The sequence below is a fragment of the Carassius gibelio genome, chromosome A7 (assembly GCF_023724105.1).
Source record: "Carassius gibelio isolate Cgi1373 ecotype wild population from Czech Republic chromosome A7, carGib1.2-hapl.c, whole genome shotgun sequence".
In the NCBI taxonomy this organism is placed as follows: domain Eukaryota; kingdom Metazoa; phylum Chordata; class Actinopteri; order Cypriniformes; family Cyprinidae; genus Carassius; species Carassius gibelio.
In genome coordinates this window covers 37,377,658-37,402,573 of record NC_068377.1, presented here as the reverse complement: position 1 = coordinate 37,402,573, position 24,916 = coordinate 37,377,658, and the positions used below count along the sequence as shown (strand labels likewise).

At 35.7% G+C, this 24,916-nt stretch overlaps 1 protein-coding gene and 1 long non-coding RNA gene across 2 annotated transcripts in view; one reads left to right on the top strand and one right to left on the bottom strand.

Moving 5' to 3' along the window:
- The window catches only part of LOC128017541 (basement membrane-specific heparan sulfate proteoglycan core protein), a 1,082,135-nt gene that overhangs the window by 818,254 nt on the left and 238,965 nt on the right, over positions 1 to 24,916 (bottom strand). The gene's annotated exons all lie outside the window — the stretch shown is intronic.
- LOC128017451 (uncharacterized) lies at positions 6,720 to 8,208 on the top strand. Its single transcript, XR_008184455.1, has 3 exons — positions 6,720 to 6,905; positions 7,911 to 8,026; positions 8,145 to 8,208. It is a non-coding gene; the product is annotated as an uncharacterized LOC128017451 (long non-coding RNA).

Genomic DNA, 24,916 nt, shown 5'->3' with positions numbered 1-24,916 from the left:
CTTTTATCTCTCTGTCCTCTACACGTGTACTGACCCTCATCAGATGTAGTTACTGCTCTGATAGTGAGAGTGTCTGTGTTTACAGTGTAACGATCAGACCACTGTAACTTTACTCTGCCTTTATACCACTCATATCTCCAGTCAGTATGATTAGACTCAATCACACACGTCAGATTGACCGTCTCTCCAGTGAAGACAGCAGTGTCTGGAGTCACAGTCAGAGTAGATCTGGGGGAAACTGTAGAAGAAAAAAAGGTGAAAATGTATTATTCATTTCAGTTAGGGATAAGAAGAAAAAAAATCCTCCTGAGGCCACAAGAGGATGCATCGGGCAAAATAGTCTGCACGTTTCTTCAAAGCGTAATAAAATAATATGACTATCTTTGAAAAAAAAGTGCATACTGTTTAAAATAATGTTTCTAAACTATATATAATTACAGTTTTTGCCCGTTGCTTGGATACATTTTGCAAAACTTCGCTCCTTGTGCCAAAACAAATTTTTAAGAGATTTTTAAGGGAAAGAAGTGGAATGTTATGCAATGACCAAGTCAATCACCTGACCTAAATCCGATTGAGCATGCATTTCACTTGCTGAAGACAAAACTGAAGGGAAAATGCCCCAAGAACAAGCAGGAACTGAAGACAGTTGCAGTAGAGGCCTGGCAGAGCATCACCAGGGATGAAACCCAGCGTACGCTGATGTCTAATTGATCTCCAGACTTCAGGCTGTAATTGACTGCAAAGGATTTGCAACCAAGTATTAAAAAATGAAAGTTTGATTTATGATTGTTAATCTGTCCCATTACTTTTGGTCCCTTAAAAAGTGGGATGTACATATACAAACTGTTGTAATTCCTACACCGTTCACCTGATTTAGATGTAAATACCCTCAAATTAAAGCTGAATGTCTGCAGTTAAAGCACATCTTGTTCGTTTCATTTCAAATCCATTGTGGTGGTGTATAAAGCCAAAAAGATTAGAATTGTGTCGATGTCCCAATATTTATGGACCTGACTGTATATAAGACACTATACTGTAAACACAGAAAATCATGGCAATTGTGTATTCGTGGGCTCATCGATCCCGCTGTCTGTTGGCCTAATCAACATCGCAATGTCTTCTCCCGCTAGGCACCGGGGAAAATATCCCCTTGCATGTCGAAACCATCCATGGATTGCTGTCACCTGAATGTGACCACTGTTCCATCACCTGCAGAAGAGACATGTGGCGTGTCAATCAATCAATCAATCACCTTTATTTATATAGTGCTTTAAACAAAATAGATTGCGCCAAAGCACTGAACAACATTCATTTGGAAAACAGTGTCTCAATAATGCAAAATGATAGTTAAAGGCAGTTCATCATTGAATTCATTGATGTCATCTCTGTTCAGTTGAAATAGTGTCTGTTTTAATTTGCAATCAAGTCAACGATATCGCTGTAGATGAAGTGACCCCAACTAAGCAAGCCAGAGGCGACAGCGGCAAGGAACCGAAACTCCATCGGTGACAGAATGGAGAAAAAAACCTTGGGAGAAACCAGGCTCAGTTGGGGGTCCAGTTCTCCTCTGACCAGACGAAACCAGTAGTTCAATTCCAGGCTGCAGCAAAGTCAGAATGTGCAGAAGAATCATCTGTTTCCTGTGGTCTTGTCCTGGTGCTCCTCTGAGACAAGGTCTTTACAGGGATCTGTATCTGGGGCTCTAGTTGTCCTGGTCTCCGCTGTCTTTCAGGGCAGTAGAGGTCCTTTCTAGGTGCTGATCCACCATCTGGTCTGGATACGTACTGGATCCGGGTGACTGCAGTGACCCTCTGATCTGGACACAGACTGGATCTGGTGGCCACGGTGACCTCGGAACAAGAGAGAAACAGACAAATATTAGCATAGATGCCATTCTTCTAATGATGTAGCAAGTACGGTGTTATGTGAAGTGTTCCGGTTCCAGTTTACCTAATTAATGCAGCCTAAAAATCCTTTAACGGATTTGGATATTAAAAGCATATTAGTATGTTATGTGTATGCCAGGTTAAAGAGATGGGTCTTTAATCTAGATTTAAACTGCAAGAGTGTGTCTGCCTCCCGAACAATGTTAGGTAGGTTATTCCAGAGTTTAGGCGCCAAATAGGAAAAGGATCTGCCGCCCGCAGTTGATTTTGATATTCTAGGTATTATCAAATTGCCTGAGTTTTGAGAACGTAGCGGACGTAGAGGAGTATAATGTAAAAGGAGCTCATTCAAATACTGAGGTGCTAAACCATTCAGGGCTTTATAAGTAATAAGCAATATTTTAAAATCTATACGATGTTTGATAGGGAGCCAGTGCAGTGTGGACAGGACCGGGCTAATATGGTCATACTTCCTGGTTCTAGTAAGAACTCTTGCTGCTGCATTTTGGACTAGCTGTAGTTTGTTTACCAAGCGTGCAGAACAACCACCCAATAAAGCATTACAGTAGTCTAACCTTGAAGTCATAAATGCATGGATTAACATTTCTGCATTTGACATTGAGAGCATAGGCCGTAATTTAGATATATTTTTGAGATGGAAAAATGCAGTTTTACAAATGCTAGAAACGTGGCTTTCTAAGGAAAGATTGCGATCAAGTAGCACACCTAGGTTCCTAACTGATGAGGAAGAATTGACAGAGCAGCCATCAAGTCTTAGACAGTGTTCTAGGTTATTACAAGTAGAGTTTTTAGGCCCTATGATTAACACCTCTGTTTTTTCTGAATTTAGCAGTAAGAAATTACTCGTCATCCAATTTTTTATATCGACTATGCATTCCATTAGTTTTTCAAATTGGTGTGTTTCACCGGGCTGCGAGGAAATATAGAGCTGCGTATCATCAGCATAACAGTGAAAGCTAACACCATGTTTCCTGATGATATCTCCCAAGGGTAACATATAAAGCGTGAAGAGTAGCGGCCCTAGAACTGAGCCTTGAGGTACTCCATACTGCACTTGTGATCGATATGATACATCTTCATTCACTGCTACGAACTGATGGCGGTCATATAAGTACGATTTAAACCATGCTAATGCACTTCCACTGATGCCAACAAAGTGTTAAAGTCTATGCAAAAGAATGTTGTGGTCAATTGTGTCAAATGCAGCACTAAGATCCAATAAAACTAATAGAGAGATACACCCACGATCAGATGATAAGAGCAGATCATTTGTAACTCTAAGGAGAGCAGTTTCAGTACTATGATATGGTCTAAATCCTGACTGGAAATCCTCACATATACCATTTTTCTCTAAGAAGGAATATAATTGTGAGGATACCACCTTTTCTAGTATCTTGGACAGAAAAGGGAGATTCGAGATTGGTCTATAATTAACTAGTTCTCTGGGGTCAAGTTGTGGCTTTTTTATGAGAGGCTTAATAACAGCCAGTTTGAAGGTTTTGGGGACATATCCTAATGACAATGAGGAATTAATAATAGTCAGAAGAGGACCTATGACTTCTGGAAGCACCTCTTTTAGGAGCTTAGATGGTATAGGGTCTAACATACATGTTGTAAGTTTAGATGATTTAACAAGTTTATACAATTCTTCCTCTCCTATAGTAGAGAATGAGTGGAACTGTTCCTCAGGGGGTCTATAGTGCACTGTCTGATGCGAAACTGTAGCTGACGGCTGAATGGTTGCAATTTTATCTCTAATAGTATCGATTTTAGAAGTAAAGTAGTTCATAAAGTCATTACTGCTGTGGTGTTGGGAAATGTCAACACTTGTTGAGGCTTTATTTTTCGTTAATTTAGCCACTGTATTGAATAAATACCTGGGGTTATGTTTGTTTTCTTCTAAAAGAGAAGAAAAGTAATCAGATCTAGCAGTTTTTAATGCTTTTCGTGTGGGTGCACTCTCTGCCCAGCTTCCCTCACAGACAGGCCATGCTTGATCACATGCTCCACCAAAGTTGCTCTTATATCATCAGAAATAGGGGTCCGTGCATGGCATCTTCGACCTCCTCCTCCTCTTCCTGCTCTTCCTCTTGCTCTTCCTCTTCCTCTTGCTCTCCCTCCATCCGTGTGCATGCAAATTTCTTGAAATGGCTAAACTGAGGGCTTTTTGTAGCTGGCTGATTGGTGTTCAGTTTTGCAAGTAAGTGCCTTCAGTTGTGTATTGGAGTGCTAGCAATTACCCGATGTGTTTTGTATTTTGGATACATGTGTTTTCCAAATGGCACTCTGAGATTTCATTTTTGAACGAAGTGTCTTATGTATGAATTAGAGTGTAGTATGCAGGACCAAGTGTGCTGCATAAAGGAGTATGTGTGTAGCAGAATTGCAACTAGAAAGCAAAGCAGCGCTTTTGTTTAAGGTATGGGTACATGTGTTTGAGGTATGGTAACAAAAGCTTCAAGTTGTGTTACTTTAGTCTAAGCATGGGTCTATAGTGTTCAAGCAATGGACAAAAACTGTAATAAAGTTTCTTAAACGATTTAAAAAAAAAACAGTATATATATATATATATTTATAAAAATCTGGATTACTTAGCAAAATCAGCAATTGATATCACAGAGGCCATCAAGACATGGGTTATGAATCATTATTTCTAAATATGCATTTGTTTTTCATTGATTTATCAACTCTATTATTGAGAAGATTGCATATGTCAGGCCACATTGATATTTTTTTGTCTCAAAATGAGGCATTGCTCCTCACCCCTTAATAACATCAGACCAATAAAATAATTTGCTAAATGTAATGTTATGGCAACAGTTCAAACATATTTGCAGTCATAGGCTGTTAACTTTTAAAGAGAAGACACTCAAACCTTAATTCACCTGCTCTCACCCTACTGTACACAGACATCTCCTGTAAACGTGTTACAATGATAGACACCGTCAACAGACTCTGTGATCACAATTATGAATATGGTGCTACTGGATATAAACTTGTGTTTTATTTGTGTAATAAGCAGAGTGAGTGCAACACAAAGTGAAGATAAGTTTATAAATCATGAAGTCTGTCAGTCAAATCTGAATCAAGAAAACTCAAATATTAAATATAGCTGCAAGCAGCGATGGCGGACTCAAGCCACCAATGCCATCGCCACCCCGGTGGCATCAGGTAAACTGTGCCCAGCGAGCACATGCATTCACAATATCTCTCTGGCAGTGAGGTTTTAAAGGATATGGCAGTTAAAGGGTTAATCCGAATCTAGACATTAAAATCACATTTACATATTATATATATATTATATATATATATATATAAAACTTTAGTAACACTTTACAATAAGATTTCATTTATAAACATTATGTTAACATGAACAATATTTATATAGCATTCATTCATGTCAGTTAATATTCCAAACTTAAACATTAAAACATTGTTTTATTGTGATTTTTTTCCAAGCACATTTGACCAATTCCAAACCATATCAATCTTAATAACTACCATTATTTTTTATTTAATCATTTATGAGTGCTATAAAATAGTCCAGGAAAGCTGGAAGAGAAAAACAGGTCAAGAAGAACTGACAAAAAGAATTGCAAAATAATTAGGAATTAATGTGAAGATTAATTTTTTGTCAATTCTGCAAGACAGACTTTCAGGAAAGGAGGTGGAATAAAAATGAGCTCCTAAATCTTAATCCCGGATTCAGGAAAATTGATTCCTCAAACCATCGGACAAGAGGAGGTGGTGCTGGTCCTTCACGAGTCACTCTAATCTGTTCATAAAGCCTATATATAAAGTCTTTATATATAGTATTTCACAATACTTCATGGTATTCTAATTAAATCATTTTTTGGAATCTTTGATTTCTCAGAACCTGACACATTGTAATTCTGAGACTCCAGGTAAGTGGCAGTTCTGTAATTCACTTAACACACACACACACACACACACACACACACACACACACACACACACACACACACACACACACATTACCCACAGTGACAGTGGGCAACCCATTCTCACTCCAAAGGCGTCAAAAACCGAAGCATGGTCAAGCGCCCCTAGCGTCACTTTTATGACGCCAAATGTGCCTCTCGGCGTCGAATATCGAAGCACTACGACCTTCATTGCTTTCAATGGGAAACTTTTGGCGTCAGAATTCGACAAGAGGACATGAGATGTTTATCGCTATGAAATCACGTTCAAGAAGTCTCAGCACACATCGCGATACTTGCTATCAGTTCCACAGTTTGGGTGAGTAGTCGTATATACGCTCTTTTAATGCCTTTTATAAAATGTATTCTGTCTTATTTATTAATCAGATTAGTGCCATATGTTTAATCGCTGTATTATATCGGTCATCCGCGGCTGTCTTTGAGTTTCATTGCGTTTAAATAAATGAACACAGCTGCTAATTAGTCTGATTAAACTCTATCTGTCACCTGATGTGCCATAGACCTTCGAACAGTTTTATATTATTATTAATTTCAGGATTAACTGTAACTGTAGTTTTACTATGGTATATTAATAATCAATACACCAATACAATAATCACCAAACCAGCTATGTTTGTATCACTGTAATGTTAGTGTTTTTATGTGCTTTTATATGACAGATATCACAGTAATCATATGTTCTGTAGCATGCTTTTAATACCTTTTAATGTAAATCCAAAAAAAAAAAAAAAAATCAAATTAAAAATAAATAATAAAACATGCATTTTTCCATCTTGCAGTTCTTTCATATCAGTTTATATATATATATATATATATATATATATATATATATATATATATATATATATCTAAATATTTTGCTCACAGATCATTATTAACATTCTGTATATAATTCAATTTTATTTACTCTCCCCTTTTTATTATTTTTATTTTTAGCTGAAAAGACGTAAAGGCAGTCAGCCCAGTGGTGTTTCTGGAGAGGGATTCCTTCAGAAATGGAGAAGACAGAAAGCTGCGGAGGCAGATATTTGCAGCAGTAAGTCTGTGATAGTTTGTCCCTTTTATCAAACATTCCTGCTGTTATAATTTGTACAGCATTTGTTGTTTCTTAAACTGTTGCACTGTCCAAATACCCACACTTGCCATCTTTGCACTTGACCACTTGATTACTTATTTGAAGTCTTTCCTGTATTTTGCCTAGTGTTCGAGTGAGCATGATGACCACAAGTGTGTGTCGAACTTTTCATGACCTGATGACTGTGTTTCCCAATCCTGATCCTGGAGAACCCCAGCACTGCACGGTTTTGGTGTCTCTCTTATCTGCCTTGGAGTCTTCACTGATGAGCGGATGAGTTGAATCAGGTGTGTTTGATCAGGGAGACATCTCAAATGTGCAGTGTTGGGGTTCTCCAGGACCAGGATTGGGAGCCACTGCCTTATGGGACACTTATGTGTTTACAGAGATTTTTAATAACTAATTATCAATATTTCACATACTGTACATTGGACAGCTTCCCATGACCTCTTGTGAGATCTCGGCAAAAAGTCTGACGATTTATTCCAAAACATGATGCATGATGGGATACACTAAGCTTTGTATAGTGCTCCGGAGCAGTATTGGAGAGGTTTAGTGTGTGTTAAGGACGCTGTGCTTTGGCATTATTAAGACCGGGGACAGTCTTGTGCACACACTGTCACGTACACACACTCTCAAGTGGCCAAGACTGCAAGTGTGGGTATCTGGACAGGGTCAAAGTCTTAAAAATGATCCCTAAACACATCACAGTCTTAATAATCCAGTTTAACACTGTATGATATTGTACAAGCCCCAGGACGGTGTCATCTGACACTATCAAAAGAATTCATATGACTATAGCTTGCTATTAATTACTTGCTTTCAATAATGGATGCATTTAACATTTAATTATACAGCATCTTTACAGAGGTGTAATGTACAAGTTGCACGTAATTAATAATATTTCCTTCTTTCTTTCTTACAGGATTTTTTGCAGATAATCCTAATGCTGTTCTTCTTTTTCAGGTCTAAAATATCAAGCTCAACAGCTCACTCAAGAGCCAACCCTCACAAACCTTCCTAAAAACTAAAAGAGCTATTACTGAGTCTCAGCGAATCTTGCCATGATCAGCTCTTCCCAGGTACATTTGTTTACTCCTCAAATGCTCTGGTCTGAATCTTACTTTAAATTAACTTAATTATGTTTAATGAGCAATATTATTTGCACACAGAGTAAGTAGAGATTTTCTTGTTTGACAGAAGAGAAGGAAGACCAAGTAAATGATTTGCTCAGGATGAGGAATGAAGATGGCCATCTTGAGCTCAAACAAACAGAAGTCCTCTGGTATGTGTGTGTTGAAGCAATGATGTGTTATACAACATTTTATGATGATCTCTCACAGAACTGGTCATGTCAGCCTTAATTTCTTTTTTTACTATTACAATTGCAGCATGTTAGCAAAGTGTGACTGGACATTTTTAATATTATGTTTTTAAAAACACACCACCTGTTTTAAGAGTAGACAAGTCTCATGAAATTGGTTTAGTTGATATAAACACCAATGTACATTATTTAATTGTTTTCTAAATGTTATGTTATAAATTGTGAATTGATAGTTGATTGGTTTGAGCAAAGCCTTACACTGCACAGACTAAAACACATTTGTGAGAGAAGTCAGGAACTTTGGAGAAAGATTCTAGAGGAAAAAAACACATTTACTGCAACAACAGATGAATTCTAGAGTCTCTGAGAACTACACATGCTAATGGAGTCTCATGAGCAAGACCTTTGCCTCTGTAACTTTTTCTTAATTCTTTAATTTTTATTGCAGTATTTTAATTTGTACAGATGATCTCATCAGCCAAATGAGGGGTTTTGACCAAGTGATGCTCTTGAAAGGAGAGAAAGAAGAGGATGTGCTAAATTGTCTTCAGAGAAAAAGCTTCTCAAAAGGTCTCAAAACAGCTTGAAGAATGGTAAGTGTACAGTACTACAAGGGTCATAGTTGGTCACCCTGCTAAAATCACACAGAACATAAGCTGAGCTCTCTGTCCATTAAACAACTTCATCTGGATTGTTTGTTTCACTTTGACCAGGTCTGGGATCTTAGGACTGAGTGATCATCTGACTGAGAACAAGCACATCAGTGCTGGATATCAACCACAAAATGTTTCCAGACACGAGAGAAGAAGATAACGATGGGGAGATGAAACCAGTTTAGATGTGATGATGGGAATCATTATTTTCTGGAACAGTATCTCATGTCTTATATATATCACATGATCTGTATCACAGTTGACTGGATGGGACTCTGTGACTTTTAAGGACATTTCATCACTCATCTGTGTGAACTGATTAATATATGAGGTTAATGTATTTTTGATGATAATTATTTTCATTGAATCTTATTCGTCTTGATTCTACTTTATCAACTTTATAGTCTATGCTTCAATAAAATGAAAATGCTGAATATTGTGTTCTGAAGATTCTTGGTAAATACATAATTTTACTAGGTAGGCTGATATGTGTTTATTTTAGACTTGGAAAAACAACATTTTAATTATTGAGATTATTTTTTTATTTAAGACATAAACATTTTTGATCGGATTAATAACATCTGGGACAGCAGTACACCAGAAAGTAATTTTTTTATATTTTAGTAACAAATATGCAAATTTTTTTGTGAAATAAAGGAAGTTACGAGATTAACTATTCTGCATTACAAGATGGTGCCATGGGCTTTATTGTTACAAACACTTGACGGATAACTGAGAATGTAGCAGGAATGATCAACGTGGATCTTGTACTGCATTAAAACCAAGAGCAGGCAAATTACTGATGTCCAGCACCTGAGGAATAAGATACGGTGAGGGTGAGGAAGACATTTTTACACTGATTTTTGCTAAATAGTTATATATATATATATATTAATAATTAATAATTAATATTCTTAGCACTGCATGAATTTGTCCTTATGTAATAGTGAAGTATCACAATGTGTACACATTGTCCTTGATTACTGCTTTACAGGTGGGGAATAGATAAAGGCAAGTTGTTGCAGGTTCATCCATTATATTTCTTGCCATATACTTCAAAAATCAAATAAATAATCTATTATTTTCATTATTAAATCATTTCTTTCTAATTTTTCAATGTTTCATCAGATGGCCTCACAATGTCCTGTCAAAAGGTATAATAGTCATGATGAATAGAATAGAAAACAGAGGACTGTGAAAACTGTCAGATATAAATGTGACTCAGCTCAGTTTGTTGTCCATTATGAGGAGAATACATATATGTAGGTTTTACTGCCCTTCTACCCCCAGGGGCCCAGTAGCACCCCCCGGAAGAGCCCAAAACTGTACATTTCAAATGGCTGCAAATCAGAGTCCAATTAACATATCAAAGAGAAAATGGGCAGGATTATTACTTATGCTATGCTGATAAAATAATGTTGAGCTCAGTTTTCAGAAATAAATGGAAAGCTGGCATAAAGGCATTTTAAATATTGCTCACTGTAAAATACCACATTTCAGCCTGCCTCTCAAATATATCATAGAGGTTTGCACAATAAACATATTTAGATATCCAGTTTTCCTTAAAATAAATAATTTATTTCGTTTCGTTAATAAAAAGTTTTAAACTACATTACCCACAAGCCTCCGTCGTTCTATCTATGCAAAGGCAACACTAGGGGGCTGTTTTTTGTAGTTCATTGAAGTTATGCTTAGGGTTAGGATTAAGATCTCGCTAAAGATGTCATTTTTGTCAAGATAGCAACACTTCATTGTTGACTTAATATATTACTAATGTGATGATAGCAGCAAAACATACTTTTTAACATGATGCGCTGTTTAATATGGGTTAAAAGATAGTCCAACCACAGACTGTCCTGAAAATTCATAGCCAATGAGATCAAAGCTGAGCAGCAGCGTCACACTTCCTTATCCATGTATGACCGACGTCTTTCGTTTTTCGGCTGAAGGGATAGATTCGGTTAACAATAGTTTAAGCTTGCTACTTATTAGATTCTGTTTTATTAACGTCTTCACGTTCCTCCGTTGTTCAGCTTGACAAAAATTGGGCAATATTGATGTGCACATGCCCAGCAGTCGCAGTTGTATCCAACAGACAGATTCCTCTATAATAAATATAAGACACATTTTTAAGATTTGTATTTTTTTTTTTTGACCAAAGACAAATATATTTACTAATCAAATGACGTGCTTCTAAAATTTACATTGTATATTACATTGTGTTTTAAAATTAAAATTGTTCACATTTGTGTTTCTGTGATTTACCATTCTCTACCATTTGAACTCTAGGAATAAAAACTGAAATTATAAATGAATGAATGAACAAATAAATACATAAAGCATAATAAACATGCATATTTTTGTAAGGATCTTCCATTATTTATTTATATGTCAAACTCATTTAAAGACAACATGCCCAAATTACTACACTACATCCTCTGTCACCAAGCTCGTTTTTGCCACCATAAAGAACAAAAAGGCAGTTATGTTGTAAACATTAACTATTTTCAGTATGCAAATGAAAATGCTTTTATTAAAAAACAAAACAGTAAATACAGTATGTCTTTCAGAGAACACTGGAAAAAGTGTTGTGACCAAAATGTTATACAACACAATGTAAATGTTTCAAACTCACAAAAAAACACCATGAAGACATGCATGTCAAGTGTGCAATATATTTTTAATATGGAGCGCTATTTTTAACTATTGTTTTCATCACTGGTTCTGTAATGTATTCATTATGAGCTTATAATTAAAACAAAGTTACATCTTCTGCAAAAATCAAACCACTGCAAAGTCTAATCACTGATCCAGGGACCATTTCTGTGTGTGCGGGGGATAAAGAGTAAACGAGGTGAGTCCTTGTGCATGATGGAGCTACAGCGTTATCCTTAAACAATCCTGTAAGACAGAAAGGAAGGAAATATTACATTACATTCAACTTATACATTACACTGTGTTTTGTTTAGACCATAAAAGCAGCCTCTGTAAAGATGCTGTATAATTAAATGTTAAATGCATCCATTATTGAAAGCAAGTAATTAATAGCAAGCTATAGTCATATGAATTCTTTTGATAGTGTCAGATGACACCGTCCTGGGGCTTGTACAATATCATACAGTGTTAAACTGGATTATTAAGACTGTGATGTGTTTAGGGATCATTTTTAAGACTTTGACCCTGTCCAGATACCCACACTTGCAGTCTTGGCCACTTGAGAGTGTGTGTACGTGACAGTGTGTGAACGAGACTGTCCCCGGTCTTAATAATGCCAAAGCACAGCGTCCTTAACACACACTAAACCTCTCCAATACTGCTCCGGAGCACTATACAAAGCTTAGTGTATCCCATCATGCATCATGTTTTGGAATAAATCGTCAGACTTTTTGCCGAGATCTCACAAGAGGTCATGGGAAGCTGTCCAATGTACAGTATGTGAAATATTGATAATTAGTTATTAAAAATCTCTGTAAACACATAAGTGTCCCATAAGGCAGTGGCTCCCAATCCTGGTCCTGGAGAACCCCAACACTGCACATTTGAGATGTCTCCCTGATCAAACACACCTGATTCAACTCATCAGCTCATCAGTGAAGTCTCCAAGGCAGATAAGAGAGACACCAAAACCGTGCAGTGCTGGGGTTCTCCAGGATCAGGATTGGGAAACACAGTCATCAGGTCATGAAAAGTTCGACACACACTTGTGGTCATCATGCTCACTCGAACACTAGGCCAAATACAGGAAAGACTTCAAATAAGTAATCAAGTGGTCAAGTGCAAAGATGGCAAGTGTGGGTATTTGGACAGTGCAACAGTTTAAGAAACAACAAATGCTGTACAAATTATAACAGCAGGAATGTTTGATAAAAGGGACAAACTATCACAGACTTACTGCTGCAAATATCTGCCTCCGCAGCTTTCTGTCTTCTCCATTTCTGAAGGAATCCCTCTCCAGAAACACCACTGGGCTGACTGCCTTTACGTCTTTTCAGCTAAAAATAAAAATAAAAATAATAAAAAGGGGAGAGTAAATAAAATTGAATTATATACAGAATGTTAATAATGATCTGTGAGCAAAATATTTAGATATAATAAATATATATAAATATATATATATAAATATAAACTGATATGAATGAACTGCAAAATGGAAAAATACATGTTTTATTATTTATTTTTAATTTGATTTTTTTTTTTTTTTTGGATTTACATTAAAAGGTATTAAAAGCATGGTACAGAACATATGATTACTGTGATATCTGTCATATAAAAGCACATAAAAACACTAACATTACAGTGATACAAACATAGCTGGTTTGGTGATTATTGTATTGTTGTATTGATTATTAATATACCATAGTAAAACTACAGTTACAGTTACTAATGTCCTGTTTACTGTGTTTTAACTTCACATTTCATTTATTACTATTGTAAGTGTCGTGATTACCATGATTTTACTACAAATACAACTTACATCATTAATCCTGAAATTAATAATAATATAAAACGGATCGAAGGTCTAATGCACGTCAGGTGACAGAAAGAGTTTAATCAGACTAATTAGCAGCTGTGTTCATTTATTTAAAGCAATGAAACTCAAAGACAGCCGCGGATGACCGATATAATACAGCGATTAAACATATGGCACTAATCTGATTAATAAATAAGACAGAATACATTTTATAAAAGGCATTAAAAGAGCGTATTTACGACTACTCACCCAAACTGTGGAACTGATAGCAAGTATCGCGATGTGTGCTGAGACGTCTTGAACGTGATTTCATAGCGATAAACATCTCATGTCCTCGTGTCGAATTCTGACGCCAAAAGTTTCCCATTGAAAGCAATGAAGGTCGTAGTGCTTCGATATTCGACGCCGAGAGGCACATTTGGCGTCATAAAAGTGACGCTAGGGGCGCTTGACCATGCTTCGGTTTTTGACGCCTTTGGAGTGAGAATGGGTTGCAGTGGGACTGAGTGACATCAGATGTATGATAGTTTTTTAATTTTCTATCATCCATATAGTGTTGTATAGTCATGAAACTATGCATATTTCCTCAGCATGATTTGTCTTCTATGTGTACATTTTTTTGAAGTGTTTAGAAGCTGCACTTAAAAAAAAAAAAAAGACATTTACTGGTTACTTTTTTACTGTTATTTAAAAAAATCACCACGACAAAACCATTCAAGCTATTCAAAATTAATCCGCACCTCTTCTGTAAGATAAATTCTTTAAACAGTGGTAAAAGAGGATGTGGTGCTGATCCTTCAAGAGTCACTCAAAACGTATCTGTCCATAAAGCCTATAAAGAATTATTCTTAATATACAGTTCACAATACTTCAGCTTGTTATTCTAATTAAGTGAGGGTCATTTTATCAGTAAAATACATAATATACATATTATTTTTCTTTGAAAGATTTCTATAAATGATTTAAATCATACTTGTTTCTACAAAATTATTTAAAAGTAATCCTATATCTCCATCTGGTGGCCATTATTGGTACTAAGAATTGCCAGCTTGATTTATAAATTATGATAGTTTTAATTTTATGCTGGCTCTTGAAAATGATAAAGCTATGAAACTTACTGTGCTTCCTTCAAATGATGACTTCTACGTATATAAAAAAATTATGAAGAGTTGGAATGAAAAATTTTAAAGATATAGTAAAATAACTATTGTATTTTTTATGTTACTTTAATAAATCTCTATGGCCACACCATTTAAGGTATCGTAAACCCATTCGCAATTTAACATCTTCAGTATATGGCTTCATGTTAAAACAGTTTGGTGTGAACTACTTGTGTCTTCTTGGAGGAGAATTAATTCATTTACAGGCTGAGTTTATCATAAATCCACAATAACATTTCTGAGTTCTGTATCAATCTGTGTTGTTGTTTGTTTATTTTTATTTTATTTATTTTTCATAGGAAGATAACTGACCCTTTACTCTCCTTTTTAATAAATATGCTTATAAACCAAGAACAAGCTATTTATAGCTGTATTTATAAACTGCTTACTACTGACTATTAATGTTGGGACAAGGCTTTATAAAGCATGAACTGAATATTTACTTTTTGAGTTTGAAATTATTATTTGCAGCACAAATAAGGTTTTTAGAACTTTTTAAAATCCCTAAAACTGTCAGAAAAGGATAAGGCCTAAGATTTCTATGTGAGTGGCTAAATTTATTTGTTTTTATAACTATAATGCATAAACGATGAAATTATACAAAATGTATAAAAAAGTACAACAGTTATTGTTTTCCAATGTTTTTTATTTATTTATTATTATTATTATTATTTTGGATTTACATTTAAAAAAATAGCCTACTGCAATCATTCTAAACAGCTTGAATAAAACCTCTCAATATTTATTATAGACCACTGTAACTGTGTATAATCTAACAAACAAGTTTATTGTGAAAATAAAAGTGTGTACACCAGATAAATTGGACGATAAAGAAATTGCTTACAATAATATAATAGAGCATGTTTTAGGTTTTTAGGCGTTTAGATGCAGAAATGGACAAATCAAGTGTAAAATAAAATGTAATTATTTAATTAAATATAGATTAATTCTTGTTAGAGCAAAATAATAAATAAATAAATACGTACACACATTAAAAAAGCAGCCAAGATGAATGAGTTTAATTTTTTATATAGATTAAAATTGAAGACAGAAGCAGCGGGTATATGCGGTCACTTAATATTAAAATCCAGTAGATCCACTTCAGATTTATTTCTCAACAGTTTATGTTCACGTGGCTGTTTTTGTTTATATAAGCCAATTATATTATGTATTTTGAAATAATCTTGTCCGTGATGTATTCCGACCGAGTTTCGTACGTCTACGTACAAGTATGTATCATATATCATATATGGCCCTCCATGTTCCAGGGGGCGCTGTAGAGCCCCTGTGCCACGCCCGTGTATCAGTCTCTTCCCGGCCCTAATGGCCGCAGGTTCCAAGGTGTGTGCCAATTTTCAAGAGTTTTCGAGCATGTTAAGGACCCCAAAAGCCCCTGTAACGTTAGAAAAAATAAATAAATAAATAAATAAATAAATAAATAATAATAATAATAATAATAATAAAAAAAAATAATCCTAAGGAAAACAATAGGGCTCTCGCCCTCCAGGCTTGAGCCCTAATAACTAATAAAGAGCGTTAGCTAAAACTAGACAAACTGCACTAGGAAAAGATGGAATAAGCTATAGCATGTTAAAAAAATATTTAAGTAGAAAAAGTAAGGAAACATTTCTAATGTTGTTTAATAAAGTATGGGAAGAAGGGAGAATTCCTGAAAGTTGGAAAGAAGCAGTAATTATCCTGATAAGGAAGCCAGGAAAAGTCAAACTATAGACCTAGCATTAATATCGCATATTTGCAAATTAATGGAAAGAATGGTAAATCAGAAATTAATGTATTTTTTAGAAAAAGGTTTTGATAACGTAATTTGAAAGTGTGTTTAGGAGAGGAAGAGACACGATGGATGCAGTGTTGTGTTTAGAGGACGATGTGAGAAAAGCTCAAATAAATAAAGAATCTGTGGTAGCAGTGTTTTTGACGTTGAGTTGGACGATATTTTATGGAGAGAGGGATTGATTAATGATTAAAATACACAAAATGGGAGTAAGGTAAAGTTTTTAATTGGATTTGAGATTTTTTTAAAAGGAAGATCAATTCAAGTTAAAATAGGAACAGATATTTCAAATAAACATAAAGTAGAAAATGGACCACACAAGGGAGTGTTATAAGACCTACTCTTTTTCTGTTATGATAAATGATATATTTAGTAATGTACCTAATGGCATGAATAGATCATTGTTTGCAGATGATGGGGCGCTTTGGAAACGTGGGAACATAAATCAGGTTGAAATGTGGGTAATGGAATGAGGTTTTACATTTTCTGCTAAAAAAAATCACAAGTGATGGTTTTCTCTGGAAAGAAAAATAAAGATATTGAAATGAAATTATATTGGAATAATCTGGAAAGAGATGAGAGTTTTCGTTTTGGAGGTGTGTGGTTTGATTCACAAATAACATGGAGATCACAAATTGAGCAAGTAAAAGATAAATGTAAAAAGTAATAAAAAGTAATAAACAGTATGAGGTGCTTACAGGAGTGAAGAGGAGAGCAGATTTTTTAAATTTTAAGCAAGTTTTTACAGATACCAGGAGTTATAGGTGTGTAACTGTAATTCCCAGCCAGAAGAGTGAGATGAGCGAGAGAACATCAGATCACTTTAGTGTATTTGCTGTTGAGATGTTTGATGACATTATAACGGAGAGAATACACAAAGTCAAACAGAAGTTTAATTTGCAGCGACTCTGTCTCTGTACTGAGAGTCTCAAGACCGGTGGATAAGAGTCATCAGGAGGTTTTTATGATATTATGTCTGACTATTTAAGAATAAAAAATAAAAAAAAAGATAAAGGACAATGATATTAAACTCACCCTTCACAGAGAGAGAAACAGAGCTTGATTGTGATGAGTTTGGTCTTGTATCTCTCTGTCCTCTACACGTGTACTGACCCTCATCAGATGTAGTTACTGCTCTGATAGTGAGAGTGTCTGTGTTTACAGTGAAACGATGTTACATGTTTGTGTATTGTCGTCAGTTTTCTCATTTCAGTTTTTTGAGGAGGCTCTGGTTAAGTCTTGAAGGATCTCAGGAATCTCAATCCACATTATTTTTCTTGTAAGAGCCATTTATGAGTTTAATGTTTCTGGTTTAGTGTGTCATTCACTTCTATGTTTGCTACTAAACAGTTTGTTTTGCTGCTTGATATTGTAAACTGGTGTCACCATATTATATTAAAGGTGCAATGTGTAATATTTACAAAGATCTATTGACAGAAATACAATATAATATGACTATTTTTTCAGAAGTGTATCAAGATCTTATAAACTGTAATGTTTTTTTATTACTTAAGATTGATCAGTTTCTACATACAGCACGCGTCCCGTTACATGTTTCTACAGGAGCCGAAACACACAAACTGCTCTACAGACTGTGTTTCATCACTTTGTTGTTTTGTGAATAAAACACTGACACAATTATGAACAAGTACATTAATATTCATAATAACATTGCTTTATTGAATAAATAAGTAAATATAATTCCTGAATTGCCCTTTGTAAAGAGATCTCAGTGTCTCTGCTGTGTTTATGGAGGACATCTTTACCTGCATCAGTCAGCGTAGTTTCTCTAAAGAGAGATGTGAGCGGAGGACTGAGCAACTTCACTAGATCCCGCTAAAATACACACTGCACCTTTAATACATGATCTGAATCATGAACACACTGCTTTGTAGTGCACACAGTTTTACTGTCTCCTGCACTTTGTTATTCTTCTGCTTATTTCTCTACAGTGTCTAATGAACCAGACGTCTCACACATTCACAGAAAAATAAGGTTCATAACATCCTCTGTGTGTTTCTTCAGGAGAGCATCCATTATATATCTGTTATTATTTTATTTGTTTTTTTTTATGAATGTGTAATCATTATCATTAATCATTTCATTGTTACAATTAATCAGAACATCATTTATTAATATTTATTATTTAGTATTTGGCTTATTTTACTTGCTCTTGCAGTGCTTTTGAATTTTATTTCAACTAATTACAATTAATAAACTAAGAAGTTTGAATGTGTGATCTGGATTCTTATATGATGTCAAATTAAATCTGTCTAAACTTTCACTTTCATTGATCTACAGATGATACAGTACCTTTCTACAATAATTATTGTTGTATTTTTGTATTGTGATATATTGCGACTCAACAGAAGGCTGAGATTTAATGACATTGGTGCCCTCTGGACATTTAATTTGTTGCACTTTAGGACATAGATATTATTTGTGAATCGCCTGACTATCATTTCTGCTCAGACATGTAACTGTTGCTGAATCCCGCTGTAGTTTTGTACTGATCTCCGAGCTGATCTGCTCCGATTTCGGTTGCACTTTATTTTACAGTACGTGTACTAACATGTACTTATAGTGTATTTATCTAAGAAAGTTCTGGTAATACAAGGTAACTACATGGGGTAGGGTTTGGTTTAGGGGTAGGTTCAGGGTTAGTACCTAGTTATTACATAGTTATTGTAATTACTATAATAAGTACATAGTATGTAGATGAGGAACAGGACTGTAAAATAAAGTGCTACCCCGATTTCTTGTGGATTTTCGTTCATACCGTGTGCGTACATCTTAAAAGTAAGTAGTTATTTACTCGTTCATGTATATATTGGTAGATTTTTTCATTCAAGTGTCTATTTTAAGATTAAATTGGGTACCAAGCTGAAATAATGTCCAAAATGCTTTCATTTTTAACCCTTTGCACCAAACACAAACCATCTAAATATGATTTAAAGTGGCATAACTTTTGATGTAAACAACTCACAGAGACAAATGAACACCTTTTTCAATATATTTCTGACAACATCTTGACTATCTGTGGTCAAAAACAGCAAAAAAAGTTCATTTGACAGCATTTTTATTATACTTAGCAGCCTGAAATGGGGTTTAGTTTAACTTTTTACTTCACCTATCCTGAACCTGAAGATATTTAAAATAGCTTTACTTTTGAAGTAAATTAGAGAAACAGGCTCTTTATCGCAAGGTGCAGGACAAGGACCTATTTGTAATAGAAGCTAAGTATCATCCATCATGCAGAAACAACTTCAACACAGAGTAGCAAACCCATGAGCGTGGAAGGGAGAGAGTAGAAAAGAAACCAGACAACACTGACAGCCTTCAGGCCCAGAAGATAGCAGCACATAACAAGTCATATTGTGTGGTAAAGGATTACATTCTTAGGAAAGAGGTTGTCCAGCTAAGATCCATCTGCAACTTGTACATGAAGACATCAAGGTTTTCCTAATCCTGAATACCGCAGTGAGAAACTGACAAGAGTTACAGGGAGACAAAGACATCTCTCATGAACTCACTTTCTCCAAGGTGCAACAACATGAGTGTATTAAGTCGAACCTCATATACAGCTCAGCATTACTGTAGATGAAGCAGTTGGATGTGCATACAAACTTGGAACAGCTGAACAACTTCAAGAAGCAGCACTCACCCTCCATTCTCACATTATAAAGCCATTCAAAGAGTCAAAGGAGCTACCATGCCCCCGACAGCACAGGAGCTAGATGCTGTGAAGATGGACGTGCTTCTTCCAGAGCATCTTGAACAATTTCTGAGCTCATTTGTGACTGGGACACTTGATGACGAAAAGTGTGAGAAGACACAGAGGCTGGTCTATTCGATTACACGAGATGTGTGTCGAGCAGCAACTAACAGCAAGTGCAAACTCCCAAAACACATCCTCTATGTGCTACACTTCGACACCTCTATCGAAGCAAACAGGCGAGTTATAAGTTAATTTACTGCTTTCGAGGTCCTACATTGTCAATGCTGAACTCTTTTTGATACAGGTATTTGATTTTGATATTTACTAAAGCAATTTTCTGTCTTTCTAGCTCACAACCATCCTTTCACATCTGAGACACTCAGAAACATATGACTTCAGTATGAAACAATATTGTTATATGTTATAATGTTATAATGAAGCGGCTGATGAAAGGTGCTCTGTGTTTTGGAGCAGCTCCTGAGTTTTAAAAATTATTAATAATAATAATTCAAAAATTATCTGGAAATTAAAGTAGATTTTACTATGCATTAGTGAACTTGAATCATATAAAATATAATTTCTTAACAAAACTGAGGCCAGTGAAAAGCTGAGTTGTCAGTAATTGTGTAAAAGCTGTAGTCACAGAGTCTCTGAGCAGAAACATGAATGTCCAGCTCTGTGTGTAATCATAGAGACAGAGACTACAGTAAAAGTAAAGAGAGAGACTGTCTCTCCTCTGAACACACACTGATCTGATCTGATCTCACCTTCACTACAGCTTCTGATCTCCATCTATTAATACACTTATGAGCAAATATTGAGAGAAACAGCATCACAGTGTCATGATCACTGTTATGAACCCAAAATCATTATGAGGAAAATACTGCATTAAATTAAATATCTGGTTTGCTTGTAGTTGGTGCTGATTATTAAACATGTTTCCAATTTTCCAATCATATGCTGATTTGTATATTCAGTCAACATTTATGTTTTTTAATTCACATATTACAGTGTACAACATTTACATAAACACATTTTTTTATGAGGACAATGATATATAATAACTGTTTATTAAAATGCTAAATGTGGTGTTATATGAGGAATGGAGATGAAAAGGCTTTGGTTTGGTGCGTCTCTCTCATGAAGAGCACAATAGAGACACCAGAATAGAAATATTGATGATTCACCAAATAATACAGTTTTATATTAGAAACACATGCTTTCACTCTGACTACATACTGTATATATTATAGGTTTTAAATATTACATTTTATTAAATAATGTATTTTATTTAATTGATTAATAATAAATTAATAAACATGGAAGCTCAAGTCTGTGTCCTTCTGGGTTCATTTTATTTTATGCAGCATTTCTGATGCTAAATTAAATCTATTTAAATGTCTGTTTAATCTATAAACAATACACACTGTTGCTGTCCATGATACTGACATGATGATGCTCTTGTGTTTCTGTTTTGTGGTTATATGTGCAATAGGAGATCTTGGAAAAGGCTAACTTTAGCCTGATAGCACTGAAAGTGAACGTCCCACCTTCCCTGACATCATCGTTCAAAGCCACGCCCCCTGAGCACATGAACGCTCACACAGACCAGAATACCAGAGACAACATTACTACAACATTACTACAACAGATAGAGCTGTAGTCAAGTCCGGCTTTGTCGAGTCCAAGTCAAGTCCAAGTCCAAAAGTTTCGAGTCCAAGTCCAAGACCGAGTCCAAATGAAAGAAAAAAGGGTCCTCTTCAAGACCACATACTTAACTACTGATAATGTTTGTGATGCGATATCTCCTATTCTAAGAAAATAATTTTACATTATTAATTGTAATGATCAACAAGCATGTGCAAAGTAACAACTCTGTAGGACAGGGGTCTCCAAACTACATCCTGGATGGCAATGTCCTGAAAAGTTTAGCTCCAACTGGCCTTAAAACACCTGGAAGATTAGTGTGTCTAGTAAGAGCTTGATTAGGTTCAAGTGTGTATAATTAGGGTTAAAGCTAACAGGGGCAAACACCCATGAAAATATCCAGGTAAAAAATATATATTTCAGATTCATACTTTTCAAGGGCCCTCTCTTCCTTTGGGGCCCTGGTAATGAGTACTGGTTTTACCCCCAGTCCGACCCTGGGAGCTAAACTTGGATAAACAAAGTTTGGGACTGTAAGGTCAAATAATTTTTATGTACTTTATTTTTTGTTGACATTATATGTGTGGTCAAAAATGTATATAACTATGCCTAATTGGCACAGTGCACAGACACACGCAAAGCTCGGGATATGACAAATGAGCGCAGCAAGGCTAGAATGGATACGTTTGGCTCTACTGGACATGCGCACATAAATACAGTGAAATTTTTGTCATACTGAACTAGGGCTTGCATAGACTAGTCGAGCTCTGTCGGAAACAATCGACTACTCCAGCATGCATTAACCATAATGCATACAAAGTGTTTGCAAGTACGACGTGAATTTTAGAATTACAATATTGCGTGGAGCTGTTACTATATGACCTTATCTATGTTGCATGTAAAAATAAAATATGTAATGTAATAATTAGGGTTGTGCCTGAAGCCGAATACCTTATTTGGAATGGCAAGGATAATGGCTTAAAAAACGAATAATGCTCAAGGAATAATTCTGCCTGAATACTCGGCTGAAGCTGACAGAGTCTGGTGTTTGCTAGATAACAGATGAGCCAGGGGATCAGCGCCAGAAGTGAATGAATGTAAACTTTATGAGTGAAAAGAGAGCAAATCAAACACCGCATTGTTGTCGCCTCTCTGTTTATCTCTCAGAAATCAGAGCGTCTGCGCGTCTCAGTCTCTCAAAAACCAAATCAGTTCTCTCTCAAGAGTAGGTTAATAATCAGCTTCGATACGGATACATTGTCTACTTGTCCTACATGTTTGCATATTTACCTTTTGCTGGTTTGCGCGGAACACACACATCTGTTAAGTGAAGTTCATTAACATTAAGACTCGCTCAAAGTGTTCTGCGTAATGAGAATGTGTGCATTGAATGGATTCAGTCGTGTTCAAATGATCACTATACGTTTGTCATGACATCTCTCTGCTTGCATGATAAATATTATTTTAGAAATGAATAATTATTTCAGTTTAACACGACATACTTGTTCAGTGATAACTACGAAAAAATATATAAAAAGTCATAACAGTCTTATCAAGTAACTGTACGATGTTGTATCCAAATGCAGATAGGAAAAATGTTGTGATTGTAACAGATACACATACTGGCAGTTACATGAAAATTTAAATATGTAATGTCATATATAAAGTTTTTAAAATTTACATATGTAATTGTTGCATAAGGCTATACATTAATGCGCGTTTATTGATAAAAAAAAAGAGGCTATCTGGGTGTAGACGTAAATAAAACACAATCTAACAGGTAGAAAATTAAATTAGAAACATCTAAACTTTTCAGGTCGCAGTAAGTACACCACTGGTAATGCACATCCTTTCGCGGAACAATACTGAAAGCTAAGGCAAGATGGAGAAACAGATGATCATAGTTGTACAAGGATAGCCATTTTTTAAATGAATCTATTAGCAGAGCTACTGCAAGTGATTTTAAGTGCTGGAATTCCATTTATTCTTTGCTGAAACTTCTGCGTCATCATGAAGAGCGGGTCATGGTTGCCCAGCAACAGCAGACGCCACTGGAGCGCAAACGCAGATTACAGAGCGCTTTGGAAATAAAGAGAGCGGCGCGCCTAGCGTTTTCCACACGTTTTCAGTCGCGACATCATGCAAATGTGGTTTTGTTTTGAAGGAGAAATTTTTTATTTTATTTTTTTGCTGGACTCGGTCGAGACCAACTAGAAGACTTGGCGAGTCCAATGGCCAAGTCCGAGACAAGTCCGAGTGCAAATTCAACGAGTCCGAGACAAGTCCGAGACGACAGAAAAATGTCTCGAGTCCGGACTTGAGTCCAAGACCGGACTCGAGTACTACAGCCCTAACAACAGACTACAACATTACTACAACAGGCTATAACAGACTACAACATTACTACAACAGACTACAACAGATTACAACAGGCTCCCAATTCCATCCCTTGCCCCTATTTAAATAGTATTTATTTACAGAGGTATATTATGTCACACTATTTTCTCTAGTAAGGCACAAATCCGTGAATGAATCCGGAGCTCTCTTCTAATGAGCTGGTATCAGAATCAGGTGTGTTAACTAAGTGACACATGATGTCTGATGTGATGAATGTGAGCTGGAATTGGGAGCCGCTGGGCCACATCATGTGTTTTTCACCAGTGAGTTAACTTTAAAAGTAACATTACTACAAAAACAGGAAAGAAGAGAGGGTTGCTGATGTTTGCCTGCCATTCTAGCTCTGCCAGAGTAACGCTCTCATGAACCTCGCGCCGCTGTTTGAACTTTGACCTGAGCGGATAAACGGTCCTAGAACCTCACTTTAAATGACTAGGGCTCTGTCGTTCTGCCTTTGCCTCAAACATTATATCAAACTTTATATCAAACTTTTACATTTTATAGTTTATCGAGGTAATGATCATTATCTATGTATCGTCCAGACCAACAATTAACTGATATTAGATAGCAGTGAACATGCAAATGTTTTTACATTTCAGGTTTATTTCAAGTAAATTCTTTATGTCAAAAGTGTTAGTGCTAAAAAAAAATGAAATGAAAAAGGTTTGTGAATCACTGCTTTATAGAAACAGAGCACTGCATGTAAAAAGAAAAATGACTAAAGGCCCTTTCAAGAGCGATAACTTTAAAGACAACTGTAACTAACAAAGTTTTCATAGTTTTAACTCTAAGAGAGCAGCGAGTCACATC